The sequence below is a fragment of the Numenius arquata genome, chromosome 6 (genome assembly GCF_964106895.1).
Source record: "Numenius arquata chromosome 6, bNumArq3.hap1.1, whole genome shotgun sequence".
Lineage (NCBI taxonomy): Eukaryota > Metazoa > Chordata > Aves > Charadriiformes > Scolopacidae > Numenius > Numenius arquata.
Window position 1 is genome coordinate 44,018,149 of NC_133581.1, and position 22,769 is coordinate 44,040,917.

The following is a 22,769-nucleotide window of genomic DNA, read 5'->3' on the forward strand; positions in this document are numbered from 1 at the left end:
AGTTCCAGAAGTCTGAATAATCTCCAAATTGCCCTGCTGTGGTTCATAGGGTAAAAGTGCATTTCTGTTTGGATCCCAGGTTGCTTGAGGATGTTGCGTGATTTCAAACTTGACTTAATCACGCATGTTTAGGTGTGGCCTTATCTGCTGTCTCTGTACACTTAATGATTCCTTGAGCATCTCCTTTTGAACTCCTGCATCTGTCTCTTAGTAATCTGTCATAAATTACATTATTGTTCAGCGTTTTATAGTAATGCAACTCTACTGTTCTTGCAATTTCATAATATCCTTAACCGTTCAGATTCTTGATACTGAATACTCGCCTTTAGACACATTGAAAAGTAAAGTAAAACAAAGTGCCATACATTAAAGATACTCTTGGGATTTTACTGGATCATTTGTCATTAAACTTTCTTATTTTCAGGATTTATTTTTTCCTACATAAGGTACTGTTTGTTTTTTCAAGCACTTCCTGAAAGGAGAGTTTGCTGTGTTTGTGGGAAATCACTACACTTGGGTGGAGAAGAATTTAACAAAGTATTTTCCTATTTTGAATTTTGTTTTATACCATTTGAGAACAAAATCCCAGCACTGCCAGATTCCTGGTGAGAGGAGAGAGTGCCACAGCTGTAAGGCATTCTCATTACTTTGGGAGATTCCAACAATGACAATTTAGGATGCCGAAGACTCACGTATGTGAAACTGGCAGGGAATTCTGACTGCCCCTGTGGTTTAGTTTGATTTTGTGACTTGGAAAATTCTGAGTTGAATTATTCTCTTAGAATCTTTTTTGACAAGCTCTGGATGTTATCCTGTATGAGACATGCTAAATATTTGGAATATTTAGAATATAATCCTTATTATATTGAATTAAAATGTAAATTTATTTGGATTTATTTAAATTGGAAAGTTCTTATCTTTTCCAAATTTTTAGAAAATATAAATATTTTTTTTAAGTATATGTCATAACATAAATCACATAGTCTTTCCACAACGTTTGTTTAAATGAAGATACTTTAAGGGATGTTGAGATGCCTGAGGAGAAGTAAATGAATATGCTATAAAGAGAGCTAGGAATTAAAAAGTATTACTGTACTGTTGGGCATTCTTATTATTAAGACTTTGGGCCGCTCTTCTTGAATATTTGGAAAGTTTTCTTCTGCGCATAAAGAGCGTTATTGCAAGTATATAATTGTGCAAAATGTTGCATTTGATTATGGGTTTTTTTTTCTGATTTCATTTCAGTATTGAAGTGGTCTTTATTACCATGATTTTATACATACATGCAAAAATGCAAAATATACTTAAGACATTTCTTTCATTTTGAAGTATAAGAACTCCTTTGCCTTCTTGGGTTTTTTGTGTTTTAATGCTCTTCCTTCTTTGACAAAAGTGGTACTAGCTGACTTATTTTGCCTTACTTGACTTGTTACCACTATTTCTTTCTATAGAAAATGTACAATAACCTTTTCTATAGAAAAATTTGATCTGTAGTAAAATGCTCTTTTATTGTCTAAGAAAAGAAGTATGTGGAACTCCTTATAAACAATCCATTTTAATTTTGAATTTGAGATGCAAAGAATAAACATTTGAAGTACTGAGATATTAAAAACCTAGGAAGTTTGGTGTACATGGTACTGTGCTTAGGTTTTACGGTTGTTAACGGTGAATAATGGGCTGCCTTGCAAGAAGCTTCATTGAAGTCAGTGCTGATAATTTTTTTCTTTAAAGAAATGAAGAAAGTCTATCTGAGGTTTTTAATTTGCAATATAAATAAACCTAGTTACCTTACCGTTACGGAGGAAATTAATATACAGAGAGCTTTGTTAACAGAAGAAATAAAATGCAGATTTGAATCCTTGATTTGTGAAGTTTTTCTCTACAGCTGGAAGACAACTTAAATAATAATTGATTTTGATATAAATTGCACACTGGGAGATTCAGTTCCCTCATTCAGGTAATCTCTGCTGGCATTTTGAAATGAGCTGGCCTGCCTGTACACGCATGTGTGCCAAGATGCAGGGGTTTGTTTGTTTGTCTAAGAATGACATAAGCATCTGTTTGCTAAATTGTAAAGCACAGGAGACAAAAGAAGCTTGGGCAGACTGGTGATAAGGCATTTCTCCAACACAGAGGTGATGGAGAAAGGTTAGAGACCTTTCACTGTACTTCAGGTTGCACTGCTGCTTTTTGACAAGTTTATGGTTTTCTCCACAAGGCACGTTGGTCAGAGGTATCATTAGACAAGTATGAGACCAAGGGCAGTGGCCCAAATACTTGTCAACATCAACAATTGCTTGACCACGAGTACTTTGGATATTTAGTTAAAGGGACAGTGTATTTGATATTTGGAGTTAATGTTAAAACAGCCAGGTTGGCAAGGTGCTGCTTCTTTTGTGCTGACTATCTATTTGGATGACATTGAATTGATTTTACTGTTTTTAAACTGAAGTGTTTTGGTTTGTTTTTCCTCCCCAGTGATGAGAAATCTAAATCAATACTTTCTTCCAATCCTGACCAGGAATATTCTGCTGTTATAGTACTGTGAAGGTACTGTGGATGTTTGTGGAAGAGTGAGTTATACATGAAAGGGCAAAACTTACTATTTTTAAGAGGCGATCCCAAAACAAACACACTTGTGTACACGCAAAATAAAAAAGTGCCAAGGTAGGAAGATAGTTAGATTTTAGAAGCTTTTAATGCTTTCTTCATGAAAGGTATCAGTATTTTAACGGTACTTGGATTTGGATCTCAAGTTGTAAACACTCACTTCAGTCTATGTACTACCATAATAGCTTACTTCAAGGATGAAAAGCAGACAAGAAAACGCAGCATTCGAACTGTTTCACACATTACTCAGGTAAAGAGCGCAGACGGCGCTGATGTTTGCAGCAACCCTGTGGTCCAATACAGAAAGATAAGTTCTTAAGAAACAAAAACATCTGGATTTCTTTAGTCTCTTGTCAAAAATTTGAGCAGAAATGTACTGAAGAGGGTTTGTAGGAATAATTCAAATCTGCGTAAGATGCTTCTGGTTTTCACGTTGTGAGTGTTAATAAAAAAGACTGCACCTGCTCTGTAATTCTCAGGCTACATGGTATAGATAAGTCTATAGATTTACTCTGTTTCTTTCCTATTCTGAGCTAATATGGTTTTACTGCAAGTTTTTACTATTTTAATTTGAATAGTATGTTGCAAAGGTGCAGGCTACACTTAGACCTTCAGAGGTCTGACTGATCTATGGGTGTCCTTTTCGTCAAAAGCAAATTTGAGAGTGATTTGCTTGTGGAGGTTGCAGTGCTGTGACTAGGTCTGTACCAGCAGTTCTTCTGGAGGCCTGTTTAAGGAGTACAGCCTAGAAATTGAAGTTAAAGGGAGCTTTCTAAAATATTAGTTGGGTTGAAATGCTTAAGAAGTTGTATCTTTACTCTTACCAAAAAGTCAATGGCTTTGGTTAACCTTTAAAAATCTTAAATAAAGTCTTGTCCTTTAATCTCTTTTATTAGCCTCAAGTGCTTTTAGTGTTCTATCTCTGAGTTAACTGGTGTTAGTATTTGGGGAGGGGGGGGTGTAAATGTTTGTGTTCATGATTTCACTGAGCCTTTTATTCATATGTAGGCACAACAAGCTGCTTACACTGAGGCTAAAATGGTCAGCAACTAGGAGCAGGTCCTAGAGCTCTTTGACCTGTCTCAGGAGACCATTAGGTCTTCCAGTTGTGGAATTTCCTGCATCTAATATATGAGTCTACGCTTACATTCACAAACTGTTAGACAACTGTGGGACAACTAAGACCAAAGGCAGACAGAGACAGACTTGAAAGAGAAGGCAATAAAACAGTTTACCGGGAGGAAGTGTTTTCTGTTGCCATAGGTCATAGGACAAAACCGTTTCCAGCCTTCTCCCTTTCATGCAATCTCACTGCTGACAAGTAATTTACATTGTTTGTGCCTTATTGTCATCCTCGTTTTAAGGTGAGGTAATAGCCTTCAATGAAGAGGCTACAGAACTCTACTCTGACCTAACCGTAGTGGCACAGTGTCGAGAATGATAACCTGATGGGGACTCCACTCTGTTACCTGAGTCTGAATTTGCATCTCCATGGCTGGGTGCTTGTTTTATCAGGGCTTTGTACAGGAGGTCACACCCTCTCACACCTACTGTGTTTGAGAAGGAGCTGGCTGACAATGCATCCTCTCCCTTTTAACTGGCTTTTTCCTGGAGTTACTGATTAAAAGGCTGACTTCTGGTTCTCTGTGAGGTGCTTAATCCCTTCATGTTTGTTCTAGAAATCTGAGACATGGAACTGAGACTTTTGGATTGCACTCTAGAAACCAGTCACCAATTTCTGTATGGAGCAGGTTGAGTAGAGTTTCTCTTGCCAGTTTACTTACTCGGCTTTAAAACAGGTTGTTAGTGAACAAAATTATCATCTCTGTGGTTCTGTGCACTTAGGTGATTTCGGTCTGGCTCTTACGCAGAGTTATTTCATACTTTTCTGTTTCTCAATTGGGTAGCTTTGGCAGTGTCATCAGAAAGGCCCAAGAGGGAAGAAACCAAAGTGGTAGATCAACTTTCTCCCTTGGAGCACGCTTCCAGGGCATTTTTCACAGGTGGTTATACATCTGTCAGCTCTGCTGTAGTATGGTTTTTTTTATTTTATCGTGAAGATGAACAGAACTACTCAATTTTGCCGTGTGCTAAAAAGTATTTTAAGATGACAGTTCTTTCTGAGTGATTTGATTTATGTGAGAAAAGTACAGTTTGGAGGTGGAGTTTAGTGACAGCTATAACTGAGTTATTGTAAGTGACAGAATTTGCTTGGGAAAGTGCTCTAGATGAAGTGTAGGATGCCTGGCTGTTTACAAGTAACTGTCTGAGCCGTACAGTTTGGATGCACGGAGAGAATGTGAAAATCTATTGCCATCTTCAGTTACTCAACTAGTTTATTTTTGGGAGCTCGTGAATTGGCAGGACATAGTGACCCTGTCTGAAGGGGAAAACTGTAATGACTTTGAATGTGGAAACCTTAGTGAATATTTTGTCAAGTTACTTGCTACTATTTCTTTGCTGCAACTACAGTGGAGATTTTAACCCTTTGCTTTCCCACTGAACATTTTTGCATAGTATTGATATATTTCAATGAAAATCTAATACTGCTCTGTCGACATGAAATTGCTTAACGCATCATACAGTGGATTGGAAGAGCATGAGATTTTCTTGTTTGAAAAAGGGGAAAAACATGATTCGGTGTAACCCTGTATAGTGTTATACCCTTTGTTGGGAATAGCTGCAGCTTAGATTCAGAATTGGTCCTGGGCACAAAATGCTGCAACATAGAAAAGACAGAGCCTCTTGCACACAGGTAATATTAGATTGCGAACAAGCAAGGAGCTGAAAGAAGTTGTGTTTACACACAAAAGCACAGCTGTATTTTGCGTGACACTGATCCTGGCACTCTGTGGCTAGAGAGACCTGGCAAACGGATCAAAAACTGACAGTAACAACTGCAAAGTCTTGCGGAAACTTTGCCATTCCTATTATAAGTTTTCTGCGTGTGACTGATTTGCACAAAACTAAGAAAGTTGGTTTTCTTTTGGCTTTCAATATTCTGTACTCTTACACCATCAGAAATTCTCAACTACAATGTCAGTCCTGAAAATAAGTTATTTTGAAGCAATTTACTTAGTGTTACTTGCAGTTGTCCTACTGAAGAGTTAAAGCTGTGTCCTTTACTCTTGATCATTCAGTATCGCTTATTCGTTCACACAATTCACTTGTCTCAGACCAGCGTTGCAGGATTTCACAAATGCTAAATCTTGAGAACAGATGAGTTACCGATCACTTTAAAGGGAAAGAACCACTGATTTAATTTTTGTATGTTACACTAACAAAATTTTAAAAATGCCAACAGATAAAAAATAAAGCAAAAGTTAATACTTGGCATGCTGACCGGACTCCTGAAGACCATTTTGCTTTAAAGCTGACTTCTCCCCCATCCTTTTTTTTTTTTTTAAATAGAAGTTTGTGGGTTTTTTTTGGTTGTTTTTTTTTTTTTTTTAATAAGGAAGACCTGGAAAACTCATATGTGTGTGGAACAATGTTAACTGCTAGCTTATCTGTTCAGCAACAGTCCCTTACTATTATTAAATACAATTGCTGGAAAAAATTGCCTCAGGTCTCACAGTCTCGCATCTTAATTGAAAGCAGGGATGTTAACGTATTTTTTAAGAATTTTTTTTCTGAAGTGTATATTAGATGTTGGTTTCAAACAATATCAGTTCTCTTTTCAGTACCCTCAGTGCTAGTTTTCAACTTTAAAACTTTGGACAAATGAGTAAGTTGTAATTTATTAGATTAGCTGTTCCTACATCTAAGAATAAAAGCTTCCTCATCACACTAGCTTTTAAAAATTAAAGTATTTCCAGCTGAAAAATCTTTTTTTTCCTCCCTTTTCTAGATGGTCTTAAATACAGGTTTAATAATTACAAACAGCTTGTTGGTCAAACGTGAAAAAATACATAGTTGTACTTTCATATTGCTTAATAGTTTGTTGATAACTGACAAGGTTCTGAAATTTAATTTTTGGAGGTGGAAAAATGCCAAAGTCCCTGATGCATCTCTTACAAGAACTTATTTGAAAGCAAAACAATTGTTTTTACTTCAAAATTTAAATAAGGGAGTGTTTTTACAATTCCTTGATGCCTGCAAAGACATTCTTAATATGCTGGAGCCTTCATAATTCAATCAGATTTTTTATGTAGTGCTTGTTTGTGGGCATAAAGCATCATTTTAAGAAAAAAAATATTTAAGTAAACTACTTATAAAGAACTACTTCTTCCATTTAAATTGGTTTCTATTTGTAGTGTATATAGTCATGTAAATGTATGTATGTATACATACAGTATAGGTATAATGTATAGCCAAGATAGAATACAGCTGATTAATGATCACAGGTGTTGCTTATTATTGTGACTTCAAAAAAAATGTGCTTTGCAAATAGAATTAATCTCCTCTTCTTGCCAAACAAAATATCTAAATATACATTGGATGCTGGTATAAGGGAGACCACAACCTTTGACCAGGCTGCAAGTATGTTATGGCCTTGATTTCATTGAAAGCCATTGATTGCATCTCTTGGAAGTTAAAGATTAAAGCAGTTGAGAGAGATACTTTGTTTTAGGTTTTTTCTTGAGGGTTGTGGTGGCAGTGTATGGTTGCTTAATATTCAAAATAAAGCAAAAAACCCCAAACCTTCCCTGTTAGCAAAGCCTTGAACACTGTGATGTAGCTCTTTTTAATCTAATTTATCATTTTAGGGAACTTGCTTTTGTTCTAATGCAGAAGTTGAAACGGAAGCCGTGTATTTTTGTTGCTTGTGAAAATGCAGAATGTAGCATAAGTTACAGAGGGGGCTGTATGTTGAAAAATCCTCATTCAAGACCTAAATGAAATGAATCTATTGCAGGATGACTTTATGTGTACTGCTGGACAGGCTGCAGGACTGTGACTGTGCTGCAAACGTCTGTTGCCTCACCTGTCTTTGCAGGGGTGTTTCATGCCTGGGGGGGGCTAAATTAATGGAGGGAGAGGCCGGGATGCCACAGCAGCCGCAGGCACAGGTCAGGGCATGCCGGGGCAGGGGGGCTGCCAGGTGCCTGGTGTTGGGTGCAGCCTGGTCCTCATAGCCCTCGAGAGCGGTGAGCTCAGCTGCAGGGTAGACACAGAGCCTTTGAGAGATACAGTTTCTTCAGGCTGTCGCTTGGGGACTTGCTCAGCAGCTGATGCATTTCATTGGGAAAGGCAACATCAGAAAAGCATGCTTTCAGACTCCAAGTGGCTTTGGAGCAGCTGTACTATGGCTAAATAAATATAACCCTCTGTAAGAGGAAATAGCTCTTCTACCAGATATATGCACAGATGGATTATAATCCTACTGAGGCCAGTGTTTGCCTCAACAAGAGAAAAAACCTTTTTGATTGAGAGCTATAAGTAGAAATTTGTGCTTAGACTGGCTTCTTGCAGCAGCGATTGGAGAACACTACTCCTGCCTAGTATGATTCAGATAATCATCTTGGGGAGTTTGAAAAACTAAAGGAGCTAGGGAGATACAGGCCATGAGCTACAACAGCAATGTACATTAAAATTTATTGGCCCCTAGATGTCTACAAAAGTGTCTGGGAGCTGTTTTTTTACAGCAATGGGAGTGGACCTGGGTAACAGAGGCATATGGGCCAGAGGTACCAACATACTGGATGTCGGTATGCTCAGAGGGAGCAGGGGAGGATCATCTTCCCCTGCCAGGGGCAAACCCGGTGGCTTGCCACCTCCAAAATACAGATTTCATTTTGGATAGAAAAATAAGAATTTTTTAAAAAAATTTTTTTTTAAGAATGCAGATTTGGAAGATATTTAGTAACTACAGATACACTTCCTAAAGTATTTCCTTATAAGTAGAGGAAAGTATAGAGCTAAAATTACATGCAGACAGCGCTTATGAAAAGCTGCTGCTGCTTCAGGAAGGAATTACGATGCTAAAATAGTGGAACTGGTATAAGATCATTCCAGGTGGTTGGTTTTTTTCTGTAATGAATGAGGGAGTTCTTTCATGAATATTTTAATGAAGTATCGGTTGTCACTTCATCTTCAAATACTAAGATACGTTAATGAAGAGGGAGTTGTTACTGATGCTTTAAACAGGCAGCTTCAAACTGAAAGCAAACTTGTAGATTAAAACAACACCCTTCTGTGTCTTAAAATAAATGGATTGTATCTCCTGACAGAAATGGTGCCAGTATCTGGAGGGCCATGTGATGGAGTTGCGTGCCTTAAAGACTAAAAACTGACTTTAAGTTAGTGTATAGGTTTACAATTGTATGTCTATCTTTTTTTCTTTAAAAAAAAAAAAAAAAAAGAAAAAAAAAAGAGGTTGCTAAGCTTTAGCATGGGAGGGAAGAGGTCGCCAGTGATTGCTGAGGTTTTCCAGAATGCCTGAGAAGGACATGGTGCTGCTTTTGTGGTGCACATTCACTGGGGTCTATGTGGCAGAAGAGACAGCAGCAGATCTCTGGTGAGGGCTCCACGGGCCAGTTTTCCACAATCCTCAGCAAATTGGTCACCACTGATTATTCTTTCCACATGTGGATTTCGTGCATGAAGCTGCTTTAGGGAATTGAAGCCAAAATTCAGGAGTTGGCAGGTTAATTATTTCCCCTGCCTTTTTGCGTGTGTGTGCAATTTGCTTGGAGGGAGAGGGGGGAGTGTGTTAACCATTTACAAGAATACATCTCCCCTCATTCCTCCCCAGAATGATTGTGGAAATTATTCCCAGGCCGGTTTAGTGAAGCAGCTAAATCTGCTCTCAATAGTAGGGACTGTTGTAAGTACACAGATTAGCAAGAAACACACAGTGGGTGGATATTGTTACTGAAGAATTAGTTCTCCAGAATGAACAGAGAAGGGACATGTCCATATTCGGCTGAGGAAATTTTTACTATTGCAGCTAGGCAGAGTATCTTTATTGCTATGGACTTGACTTTAAACTGTCTATTCAAAGACCACCAGAAGTGTCGTTTTACTTGCTTAAGGTATAAAAAGCATGAAAAGTTGGAGCGTGGTAAGCAATTTCCTTTTTTAGCATTAGAGTTGCAGATCTGCTTATTTTAGAATTTGACTAGAGAGCTGGTGAAGTGATACCGGGAGCTGCGCAACTGACAGGTGGGATTTCTTCCAACCGTTGCTGTTAAAACCTGAACCTTTAAATCCACCGTCTGCTGCATGTTAGGAGGAGGTATGTGTGTGAAACTCTTCAATTGATTTTTGAGAATTCACAATCTTCCAAACTATGAGGAGTTTCTCCAATGATATTGAGAAATCTGGCACATTATATTCTTTCCATATCCAAAAAAAGAAGTATTAATTCCTCTTCACCATGCAAATATCTGTGCATAAAATTAAAAGATATATATTAACAAGTGAAGTGTTTGGGAAAACCTTCTATTGCTTCAAGGAAGGGAGCTGAAAAGTATAACTAAAATGGTAAATAACTGTTTTTTATTAGTTGTAGCTTTTTTATGTCCAAATCCGTGCTATTATTTTCAGGTAAGGTAGAAGTCAAAAAATTATATTAAAGAAATTACAAATTATGAGAAGTTACTAAAAAAAAAAAAGGCACACTAAGAAGTTATTACAGTTGCTTAATTGGATGGGGCTTTCATGTCTATGGAAATGGTTTGTCCTGCCATAACATCTTTGTGTGGAACTACGTATATTTAACTGGAGGGTATTGTGTTCAAGAAAATGGACAAAATGTGCTGGGAATGTAGGTGCAAGAGGTAGTGCGTCTACAGGGACTGATATACTTCTGGTTTCAGAAGGGAAATATTTTCTTCTTCCTGCTAGTTTTTTTGTTGTCTCACCTTTTTCTCACGTGTCACCTTCCTACATGTTGCAACATGAAAGAAAACCAACCATTGTCCTTGACCTCAATCTAAAATCAAAAGTGGTGCAATCTTCAGCCCTGGGCCTCTGAAACTGCTGCTGGGGGGAATCCCTGTCTCTTCGCAGCTGCTCCTGTGAAGCTTTATGCCAACACCGTGGTCACACATCTTGCAGAAGCTGGGCTGAGGATACCTGGGGAATGTGGAAACCTTGTTTAAGCAAAGCCGTAAGTTTAGAAATGGCTAAAGTAATACAAACTTAGCTTGCTACGTGCAGGAACTGTGTACATGTAGAAGCCATTCCTTTATCTGAACTTTTTTTCCTGGTGGTCTTGTGTGCAGGTAGTGATGAGTGTGAATTTTCTTCTGCTTTTTTATTCACGTCTGTGGCTCTGACAGTACTTTTGTGACTCTGTTTTGGCAGATATTGTCAGTAGGGGAATCTTCTGTGCTAAGTGTTCAAGATTTTTAATAAAGAAGAGAGAGAACAAAGCCACAAATATAAGCGGTGAGAGATTTAGGAGCAGAACTGACGTAACAACTTAATCTGCTGTAATAGGTGAATTTCATCGCAGTTATGTGCAAATTAGTACTTGTTCTTTCTTTGTAAGTAATACTGCGACAGCGTTCCTCATGCATAACTTTCAAGGCTTTTTTTTTTTTGTAATCGGCTGCTATAAATACATAGCTTTTTATGGAAAGGAGGAAAACAAGACTTGCAGTTTTATCTCTAGTGTTCGCATTTAAAAAAACTCTGGCTCCTATTCTGTTTTTTTCATGACATTTGTTATGTTTCACAGCTAAATGTGTGATGGTTCTGCCTCTCCCTTCCCCCTCTCCCCCCTTAAATGACAGAAATCTGACGTTGGTGGCTGCAGAGCCGAGGACTGTGGTCGTCCCTCACCTCCGGGGCCTCAGAAGGGACAGTGGTGGCAGCGGCAAAGCCCCTTCTGCGGTCTGCTGAAAGAGTCCTTGTTCCTGCAGACCAACTGCTGCCATCCCTGCCGTGTTCCTGCTAAAAATCAGTATGAGTTTTGCTCTTAACTTGGCTGGAGACAGGCTTTAAACAGAAGATTCGGTTAGAGAGTTCAAGGGGTGGAAGCTTGTCCCTGCGCGGGTGGGCTCTGAACACGTGCAACTCCGACACATCTGTTTCTTGTGGGCCTGAAAGCTGTTTCTCATTTGTGGCGCCTCAGATGTTGCAGTTGTGGGAAAAGAACAAAAATTTGTTTCCCTCGGAGTGGTTGTCAGGAAGGGGGTTGCAAAGATGGGAGGAATATACATGTCACAGTAATTGCTAAAAGCGCTGTCTTACAGGATTTAAGACCTCTCCTTCCTTTTCTTTCTATTTATATTTTTTTATTTATTTTATTCTCTGATTCCAAAGTGTGCTTTTATGCTTATGGTGATCATAGGTGATGTAAACAGATGAAAATATGTACCAAAGCTAATCTACTTATAGCTAGAAATGAGTACATTCTTTCCCTTCTTTTTTCATTTGAATTTGTAATTGCATGCAGGGAAGGGATTTGATGAGGTTATTCGGCATTGTTACCTAATCCCTAGACAAAATTAATAGCAACGTCACGTTTGCACCTTGAATAGGGCTGACTAGTACTCCTGAATCGCCCTGTGTGTCCCCTGGATGCTACTGCAGCCAAGGCTAGTGTAGCACTGATGCATATATGCCTTACAGGTGGCAATTCTAATAAAAGCTAAAAAAAAAAATAAAATTTTTTATTTCCATAGTAAACCTACGTTCATGTCTATATGCTTATCATGAGTTTATTATTGTGTATGTCATACAGTCTCATGGGTAGGCTGAAATAGGAAGAAACGTTTCGAGGAAGCTTCATTTGCACTTTAGCCATCCTTAGAATGGCATTTCAAACTGAGTCGAGACTAAAGGTGATTGAAAGGGTAGGGCACTGGCCGGACACTGAGTTGGGTTCCCTGCTCTCTTAGACCTCTTCAGGCAAGTCACTTTATTGTTTCTCTCTGACCTAGCCCTCTTCAATAAAAAGGGAGTAATAGTAGTTCACTCCCGTAGAGGTGTTGCCAGAGTAAGTGCATTAAAGAGTACATAGCGCTGTTATGCTATGACTATGAGGCCATACAACTGTGTCAAATAGAAATTGCTGTAATTCATTTTCTGTACTACAGTGCAAGAAATGAAGACGTGGACAATAAGAGGAGTACACCTGGCTAGCGTTGTCATTTTCTTAAAAAAACCAAAGTACAAAGCCCCCAACCAGTACTGTTCCGGCAAGTGGAAGAGCCCTTCCCCGCAGCTCGTGGTTCCAGGCACAGCTTGTGGACTGTTCAGCGGCATCATAGAATGCTGCGTCTGTGGAGTGTTGGTGAGAGATCTCTAGTACGACACTGCCATGTATAGATTTTAATGTTAGAGCTCTTCTACAGATACGGGCGGGTGAACTTTTATGTGCTTTGGAAGACATTGTGATTTTTACATCAGAATAGCCTTAACATTTACATCAGGGTAGGGGGAGGTCTATGGGGTGTTTTAAGAAGTAGTTGTTCTATACCATTTTCTGAATTTTAGTGCATCTCTTCAAAGTGAAGGTGCTTTACCTGACGTCATGCAAATGCAGTCTGTATCTGCACAGTATGAAGGAGTGATCAGTGGACAAAACTGAGATCAAGGAATTCCAGAAGAAGAATATCTTGTTGGCTACCAGTTTGCTCTTGTGTGCAAAACAGAGACTATATTGTCTACCTGTTAAAAAAACAGAATGTTGCACATGACGCCTTGTGAGGTTGGATGAGTTGTTGTTAATATGTATCTTTAGCTGTTGCCGTGTGTTATGTAAATGTTAAGTATTCCAATAACATGAAGTCTGTTTGTGGGCAAGTTACTTCAACTACTTTCTTCAAATGAAATTTGTCTTCAGTGTAGCAACTCATAGAGCGGTTTTTTTGCTTGATTAATTTGTAGATCTCTCCCAAAAGGGGGAGAGCTTTGTGACGAATGTCAGCCTGTTGATGGAAGACTGGATGTTTGTTCTTATTTGGTGTTTTTTTGAAAATAATAAAGTCATCAGAACCTGTGGGAACATAAGCTGAACTAGAGTATTTGAAATTAACGTGCTATCTAGCTGGTGTGGAAAAATCCTTCAGAGGCCACTAGATGCGTTATGGATGGTAAAGAAGCAGCAATCTCAGAATTTCTTTTTCTTCAGTGTGAGAGGATCGGGTTAATGGAATCCATACACCTGAAGGGTTGATTAGTTCATCAGCCTTTCATTCTGAGAGTGAAAACTGTATTATGTAAAGTTTGGGGGTTTTGTTTTGTTTTTGTTCGGGTGTTTTTTGTGTGTGTTAAAGCATAATGATTTCTTTTGGAGATGGTCAAGTATTTAGCACTGATTCTCTTATCATTTTTTCTAGCAGGTTGCTGTGTGACTTTCTAATCATTTATGGCCTGTTTTGTTTTGGTTTTTTTCTCCACAGTTGGGAAGAACTTACTCTTCCTGTCAACAGCAATTACATAGTTTGTATATTTAGCAGATACAGCTGTTCAAATGTAATGTGGGATTATTGACCCAAAATATTATGACTTCAGTAAGAGTGTATTTGTATTGTTCCAGGACTCAGAGAGCAAACTGTGTGAGTGCAGGAGGAAATGTAAAAGCATGTTATATTTCTGATCTGCTTAACGCTCACAGAATTCCACGTACAGGTGGATTAATGCGTAAACTTTAGTTTTTCCTTTAATATTGAACTTGATAGTTGCAACCTTAATATCATGTTTTACTCAGAACTGAGTCTTTTACTCAATTTAAAATAGCTTTTGTAAGGACTCTTAATAGAGGCCACTCTTCCTTGTGCTATTATTGAGTGACATTTTTCCTTTATAGTTATAAAGTGCAGGTGGTTTGTTTGGCTTCAGTTGGGCTTGTTGAGTTGAATCTGACTTTGCTCTGAGTAAGTATGAGGCTGGTGTCACTTATGCCCAATTGTGGAAGTGCTTTATAATGTTAGTAAGGATACAAATAAGCCACTACAGAAGTGGAAGAGGCTCACTTTGTATTTGATCCGGTATTGGTGCCAACCATCTGCTCTTTCTTTCCTCCACTGAAATCCCTGTGGCTAAAAGGAGGAGATTGGGCAGGTAACTGGCAGGGAGCTCTGAATCTGGGACCCTGGAGAGTGCTCCGATTCTTTAATTAGAGATTAAGAAATCGGAGTGCTCTCTGGGCCCCTGGATTCTTTAAACCTTGCTTGTTTCCACCCTGTGATGATCCATGTGCTTGTCCGTGTCTTTCAGTGTTCCTACCCCCAGTATTAACTAGTGTGCATTTGCTGAGCTGCGTTGCTGTGATGCCTGACAGCCCCAGTCACGGCCGAGGGCTTACTGTACCTTGTAACAGACCAGCGCAATAAAAAGACCCTTTTATATTCAACAGTGACACAAGACTTCTTAAAAGACATAATTTTAGAAATTGAACTAAAAGTCCTGTCAGTGCTGTTAAAGACCAACTGCTTGAGTAGTTTTATAATAGGTTAGCTCAGTCAATACCGGCATCTGTCTGGCTGCAAGTGCGTGGATGTGGGCAAACCAAGATCAGCACTGCTTCATCGTAAATAACTGCTGAAAAACAAGAAGATATTTCTGGGTCGAGTGAGGCATAGAGAGGCATATGACAAAAGAACAACTATGTTATTATTTGTGTGACTTTTTTCCTTCATTTTTGGCCCCTTCCCCCTTCTTTGGTTATTGCTACCCTGTTGCATCATGTCTCAAACTAGACTTCTAAGCTCTTTGTGGAAGAATCCCCATCTACCCTGTTAGTGGGTACCGTTAAAGATAATATAACTTTATGACCTCAAAATACTTCACGAATATCAGTGTATTGGGTTTCAGGTATTGTTCTCATTTTATGAACTGAAGTGGCCTTTTTACAATGCATGTCTGTAGCAGAGCTGGAAATTGATCCCAGATCATCTGATGTTCTAGCTATGCTATTATTCGCAGCAGTTCTCCAGCCAGAGTTGGGTGAGTGATGATGCCCGCTTCATGGTATCAAGAGTGTCTCTGCTGAGAGCTCTGGTCTAGGTATTGAGTACATTTATGTCTCTCATGAAGAAACCTCTGGGGATGGAAAGTGTGATCATCTCTATGAATTTTCACCTTTCTCTTCCCTTATTTGTAGGCTGTTACCTCTTACAAAGCCTTGAAGGAATCTGTGAAGTGCTCAGACTGTGGTATTTCATACACTGGACACCTACGTGTGTCTGGTTTTGTGATGGAGCACTGGAGAGGTCAAGATGGAAAGAACTGAACCTGCAGCAATCTATCCTGTCACAGTTCAGTGCATTCAGATGTGTTTTCTTCTCAGGGCTAAAGTGCAGCGAGATTTAGTCTGTTTCTGGGGAGCATCCGTGCAATTCTGGTGTGTTTGTGGTGGGAGAGGCGTTGGGAGCCAAGGACATGTTGTGGTTATGACAGCTATGTGAACGCGAGGGCAGGAGGAAGCTTTCGGCCTGCTCTTTGCCATTTGGACTTTAGAGCCTGCTGCGATTCCTGCATGTTGGAGTATTGGTCTCTCTGTTGCTAGCAACTACCTTCCCAGACAGCTCCAAACAAAAAAGCTCAAAATAGCTATCTAAGTGCTTACAATTAGATGAACTGTTAACCCATTTCCAGTGGGGAAGAATAGTATGTTCGTGTAACTTTACGAAGCCTGAAAGCAGCGTTTCATACTCCTTAATTGCTGTGCTCTTTCTGCGTTCTAAGGCTGCCCCAGCCTCTTCAGATCATGGTATTTATCATGATGACAGATTGTAATAACTAATATTCCTAACTTCAGTACAGTTTATAAACATTAGCTAATTTAAGAAACATACCATATACCTATTTTGTTAAAGGATAAGGCTGTGCTGTGTTGCATAGCCATTTATAAAGGTGGGCTTTCCTGCCTATTTGTTTACAAAAATCCAGTTTATGTGGCTTTTTCTCATAGTTCTCTCTAAGAACTGCATGTTGTTGCTGTGCAAGATGAAAGATGAGTCTGGTGCAAATCATTAATCTTTTGCTTTCGTGAGATGAGGTTTGGGCAAAATTTCAATTACTTTGGAAATACCACTTAAAGTTTTGAGGATAAATTAAATTGAGGAACTAATTTATATTTGCTGTACTACTTTTTCAATTGCTGGTAGAAACGACATTGTCAGTTCCTTTAGAAATAAATCAGGGTGGTGTTTTGTGGTTTGATTATTGTTGTGTTTTTTTTTTTTTCCTTTTGTTGTTTGTGTAATAATCTGCTAAGTTTTAAAATTCCAGTCTGTCTTTTTAATAGCTTTCTTCCTCATCCGTGCTGATTTTGTTCTGGTGGAGCTGTATGTGTAAGCCAGGTTTTGCCTGGCTCATTTGTTGTCAGGACAAGTCTAATCAGCACTTAATGGACCTTTTCTTTGTAACACCTTTTGGGTCTTTCTCATCCCTTTAAAACAAAGTTATGTAGAAAATTACAGGTGTGTTTTGAAAAGTGAACCTCCAATACCTGTACCGAGTTTACAGCTTGAATTGAGGAAGACAACCTGAACTATAGGCTATTTTTTGAGTGTTCCTTGAAAGTACATGACTCCCCTCTCATAGAAATATTATCGGAAAACTTCTTTTTGAGGCGCATCTATAAATCAGACCCTGTAATTAAAAAATCAAAAATCCTTCTCTATAACTTTGTGCGTACTGGAATGCATCTGTGTGTTTAGATGGAATGTGGAAAATTGTGGTGATAGGGGATAAATAAAACCACATCCAAATATATAAATGGTGGGTCAAAATACAATCAGAATGCATGGTTAGTGAATGTTAAGACCATTTGAACAGAAAAGAAAGCTGCCCAATTAAATAACATCTATGAGAACACATTTTCACTGCCTCTCCTTTATTACATCCTTTACTGGATAGACCAAAATATATTACTTAAGGAGGATTTGTATTTCTCCTTCGTTTGATTAGTTCATGAGGTGTAGTTAATATTTTCTTCTTGAGTATGTATATTTTTTCCCAAACAATAATGGTAATTCTACATTGTGTGTTATTTTGCTTGCTGTAGGTAATTAATCCATGACGCTAATTGTCAGGAATGGTCTAGATTGGCGCAGCAGTTTGTCACATCTGATGGTACAATACAAGCTACCCGATTCTGCTGGCACATGGTCCTTCAGCACGACCCTTGTCCCTGCCACTTAAGCTCACAGAGCTAATGGTTTCACTTTTGACTCTCTGGTTGGTATAGCGGTTTAACACAGCTTTATCAATTTCCAGCATCTGAAAATGGGAAAGTGAAAGTGGTAGCAAATTAATTTTAACCCTGCTGCCCTCAGGGCCAAGGTGACCTTAAAGTCAGTCATAGCTTCAGTCTTTCTTCGAAATAGAAATGGGCTAATCACGTGAGAATTTGGATAGGCTGTAAACATCTTGGATGTATACTACTTATTTAGGTATGTGTTTGATAGCCACAGGCAAGCACCTTCAGGCAACAGTGGAAGTTGTCAGGCTTCCTGGATGTTGTGTTTTCCCTTTTGTTGTTGTCTGTCTGTCTGTGAAGCAGTTTCCCTTTGATCTCTTTGCCCCTATTATGGGCACACTGTAGAGTTCCTTTTTTACTGTGCAGTGTTGTGCAAACAAGTAAACCTTCACCATTTTATAGGCTTTATTGATACTAGGAGTTTCATCTGATACAGTTCCCTAGATTAGTTTCTTCCTCGAAGGTGCTGGGGGGATGATTGTAACCTACCTGTAATCTTTTGTAGTGGGCTTCTTTCAAACTGGAGACTGTTCAGTTGGTTGGTTTTGCTTGTTCACTTTTGGCTTCAGTTGCTGCTCTTCTGTGGTGCTGGACTCGTGGAAAATACACCTCCTGCTGTAGAGACAGCCTTTCAAGGTACCTGTGGAAAATGCTGTACCATTTGGGTGAAGGTGACAGAGACATAAAACCATCATCCTCCATTTATGTTTTTGGCTTTCTTGGACACTGATATGTTTCTCGGTTGCTTTGAGCTTTCTGCTGCCTTTCTTCAGAAGACAGACAGCTTTGCTGTACAGAGTTTACAAACATGGTCTATTTTCTGTTTTTTCTTGTTCGCTCCTGGGGCAGTATGTAGGAAACCTCTGCTGTTATCCTTCCTCTTCAAGGTGTCTGAAGGTGGTGAGTGGGAGGTTGCAAACAATCTGTAGGAGTTTTGATGTAGCTGAACTGTCTGGAAGAAAATGTGACAAAGTGAGTGTGCGGAAGAGGCTTTTGAGGGAGAGACTGAAGCTGTTTTCATGTAGAGCAGGGTAAGCATAAGATATGGGTAAGCTGTGCAACAAGCTTCGTAAATCTTCTTTACCAAACACAAAAGCTGTCCCAGGTTTTCATCACTTTCTTGGTTCTTACTCAAGACTGTTTCAACAGGTGCTGGTGGTGGTTTCATAGGTGGTGCTTTCATAGGGACAAATTTCTGTTAGCCTGGAACAAGTTTCTTGTTTGTGATGCCCTGTAAGTCTCCAGTCATTCTAAAAAAAACCAAACCACCAAAACTAGAAACAAAACCTATCCTGTTGAACTACTTCTGTCCTGCTGTTGCACTGGAGGAATTAAATTTTCTTTGCCCTTTCTGCACATGTGTGAATAGCACACCCAATTTTTATCTTGCATGTAGAGTTAAACCTGTGCTTTTTTGCAGGGTTAGAGGGGAACTGGTAGCTAGTATCCTATAATCCTGTTCTTGATTTTTTTGACCTGGTTTGTTGTGTGATTTTAGAAGTGAGTTAGTTCCTCTGTTTTTGTTCCTCATTAGTAAAATGTGTGTCATGATTCTTTACCTGTTTCATAAATGTGGGATTTGACCATAATAATAAGCAAATTAGAGAAGGAAGGCTTGGTTGCTCTGTCTCAGAAGGACACTGAGTAGCTTGCTGCATTTGGCTTAAATGTAAAAATTGTTCTTGGAATCTGTTCATCTTCATTAAAAGTGATTGAGCTTCTTACAGGGGAGATCAGTAATTTGAGTTGCTGACAGCAGGAGGATTTAGTGAGAAACGATTCTCATCACTCTATTTTGACAGATTTCCTGTAAGGAACTGTGACAGCATTGTTGCAGTTAAGGCTGAAAGTGTACATTAGCTAGAACCCAGGAACACTTTTTAATTTTCACGTGAAAAAAAACCCCTAAAATAGAAGTATTTAAAAGCTGAGATTAAAGGAGTGAAATAGAAGGTGGTCTGTGAACACTCACTATTTTCTGCATCCTTAACTTTGCCGAGGTTTGAGGAGGAGTCAGAGTCTTTCCTGAGTCATTTCTGCAGCATTCTGTCAGAGACAATTGAGTGCAAATGATCTCAAAGGAGATTAGGAATGTGCAAAATTTAAACTTGCTTATCGTGCCAAGTACAGGTGGTGTAGCAAATGAACCAAGCAAAGCACAGGACAGCAGAGCCCTCAGCAGGTGGGCTGAAGAGTGGAGTTTAAGGTTCCCACAGTGTGCGAGGTCATGAACTTGATGTGTAAAATTGTACAAATATGCACATACTTAGTGAAGAGAATATTTAAAGAAATAGAATAATGGTGGGTGGTTACTAAGTATACAGTCAAATAATTTTAAAGGAAGATAAAGATTTTTTTATATCAAATGGTTGCATTGAGTGTTTTTAATTTTTCCTCTAAATCAAATAGCCTTTTAACTTTAATTAAAAAAAATAGATTAAAAGGTTTTGTAGCAAACTCTTCAGGCTAATGATAAACTGGCACAAGATGGTTGCAACAGACAGGATCTTTAAATGATTCTGCAGAACTTAACTTTTGCTTGAGTAAAATCTGCCACGGATGCTCAGGGCTGCTACCAGCCTCGTGAATGGCTTCGAGTGCCTGTGCCCTGTACTCCTCAGATAAAGGACTTTGTTAATTTGAGAACAGCATCCTGGCTTCAGGCAGAGACTCGTCCTTACTCCTCTTGCATACTTAAGTAAGTCCTTCAGGAGACTTTGCCTAAATGTAGCCCATGTGGTATTTTATATGTGTTTATGATTTTCTTTAACGCTTCCGTGCAGATATGCTTGAGAAGTTTTAGATAAAAATGGAAACCCTAACTTCTCTCAGGAAGGTGCCATAGGTTGCTTCGCTTATGTTTTTTTCATTCCAGAAATTACTGCATAAGTGCCCATTGGGTATTTGTTTATCTAATTTGATGTCCTTTTTAGGTCTAGAAGAGAAAGCCTTGCAACATGAAAAGTTCCTAGAAATCTGGAAGTATTTACAGTATTAAAAGAGGTGACATACAATTGTATTCATCTGAAGAAAGCTGAAGAGATGTTCTTGCCTGCCAGAAGTTTCTGGAAGTGAAAATAACTGATGATGTTGCATGCCAAATCTTAGAGTTATTAAAACAGAATATACTGATGCTGGGTTCTGCTTTTTCTCTGTGCAGTGTAAAAGCAATGCAAAGTATTCTAACACTTCAGTATATTTGGAGACAAGACACACTATCTTCTGGGAATTACGGTATTAGAACTGGCTCTGTGCTTTATTCAAAGGTAAGAAATGGTCAGGGGCGTACTGCCCCAAAGCACTCTTCAGCCTGGAAGCGTCTTGCCATTTTACTGCGCTACTGCAGGCTGACTCTTGTGCTGAAATTAAAGTAAAACAAAACAAAAAACCCCAAAGCTGGTAATTGGCTAGGATGATGATAATGTGAGCTCATCCCTCAACCTCAGGGAGGGAAGCCTGCTTAGTCATAGAGCCAGCAGTACTCAGCCAGGGGAGCTGCCAAGTGTGAGCTTTCCTGGAGCATAGTCATGCTGCAGCTTGAACATCTATCGCTTGATCTTAGCTGTGGACTATTATTGTTAGGATATCCTACAAGATACTTTTCTGCAGTTTGTCTGTATAGAAAGAAATTTTAAAGAGTTAATGTTACCTTCTACCATCTAATAGTGGATGCACCAAATCCTCTTTTTTTTTCTCTTGGTGATCTCTTAGTTAGGATTTATTTATTTTTGCATGCAGTTGGGAGAGCTGGAATGTTCAATAAGCATGTTTTGTTCAATGTACCTTAAATCTCTTTCCTCCCTGGTAATGTCACTTTCACTACCCTGATTTTTGTGCTGTTTTAACTTCAGTTGTTCTTCAACTATTACAGTCTTCTCAAGTGACAAGGTAACTTCCCAAGAGATGTATAGTATTTTTTAGGACTCTCTTTATGGAACACACAAGTACATACATAGTCCTTTCCCTGCTTTAGGTTATCTCTGAACTTTGCATCTTAATACTTTTGTTACATCTCTCTCCTAGAGAGGTGCAGTTCTAAACCGGGCTGAGTTAGCCTTTGCAATGCTGGTGGCTTCTTATTTGGTAAAAACAGGGCCAAAGTCCACACAAGTGGAAGTTCGGAGACCTGTACTAATGCAATGCTCTCACTAACCTGAGAGCCCTCTTTGTAAAGGTCTTCTAGATACTTGTGTGTTGCAAATCTCTGCCACCACTATTAAGAACAGCATCAGCTGCTTCGTTGTTTTTTTCAGTTTGTTTTTTTTAGAAGGGTTAAAAACAAGGATCCTTGAAGTTGTATGCCATCTTTTGGGCAGTTATCTTTGCATTCTTCCTCAAACTGTAAAAAATCTGCAGCAGAGTTTCTAAAGGTTGTCTGGGAGGTTTACATTTGATCTAGAGGTAATGGCTTCTGATACACAGAAAACCTTGCATTCTTTTTATCAGAATTATGCGGCTGGTCAATATAAAAGCATGCAGAAGCAGCAGCAGAAGGAAAACTGCTACAAGGTTGTCTATTTTGGAGAGAAAAGTAGCTTGTGATGATTTCAGAAAGTAAGATACTGTCAGAAACCACTGTCAGTAGTATTATCTCAGCTATTGTGGTTTAGCTATCAGCTCTCTCACATTTGCAGCAGTGCTGCAAAAAGCAAGGAGAGAGAGTAACATTAATGCTCCTGAAAGGCATATAGCAACCTTCCCATCTCTACATTTTTGCTGCCAGCGATCCAGTTTCCTGCTGTAGGATGTTTTCTCCTCTCCTAATGAAGTTTTGAAATAGGAAAAACTTAATTTATGAAATCCTCGTTTGTGTACTAGTTGCAGTTTAGAGAGAATTTTCCATCTCACGTGTCCATAATTTCTCCTAGAGTTATTTTTGTCCTGTTGAAAGAGGACTGGAAAATGAGCTGAGATGTTGTGCTTAGAGGAGGGAGAAACGCCCTGGCTCTGTGATACGGGGTGGCAGAGGTCCACAGTTTGTAGCCAGGGCGAAGCAGGGGGAGCGTGGGGGGAACAGCTATGTAACAGCCCGAGGAAGTGACTCACTTCACTC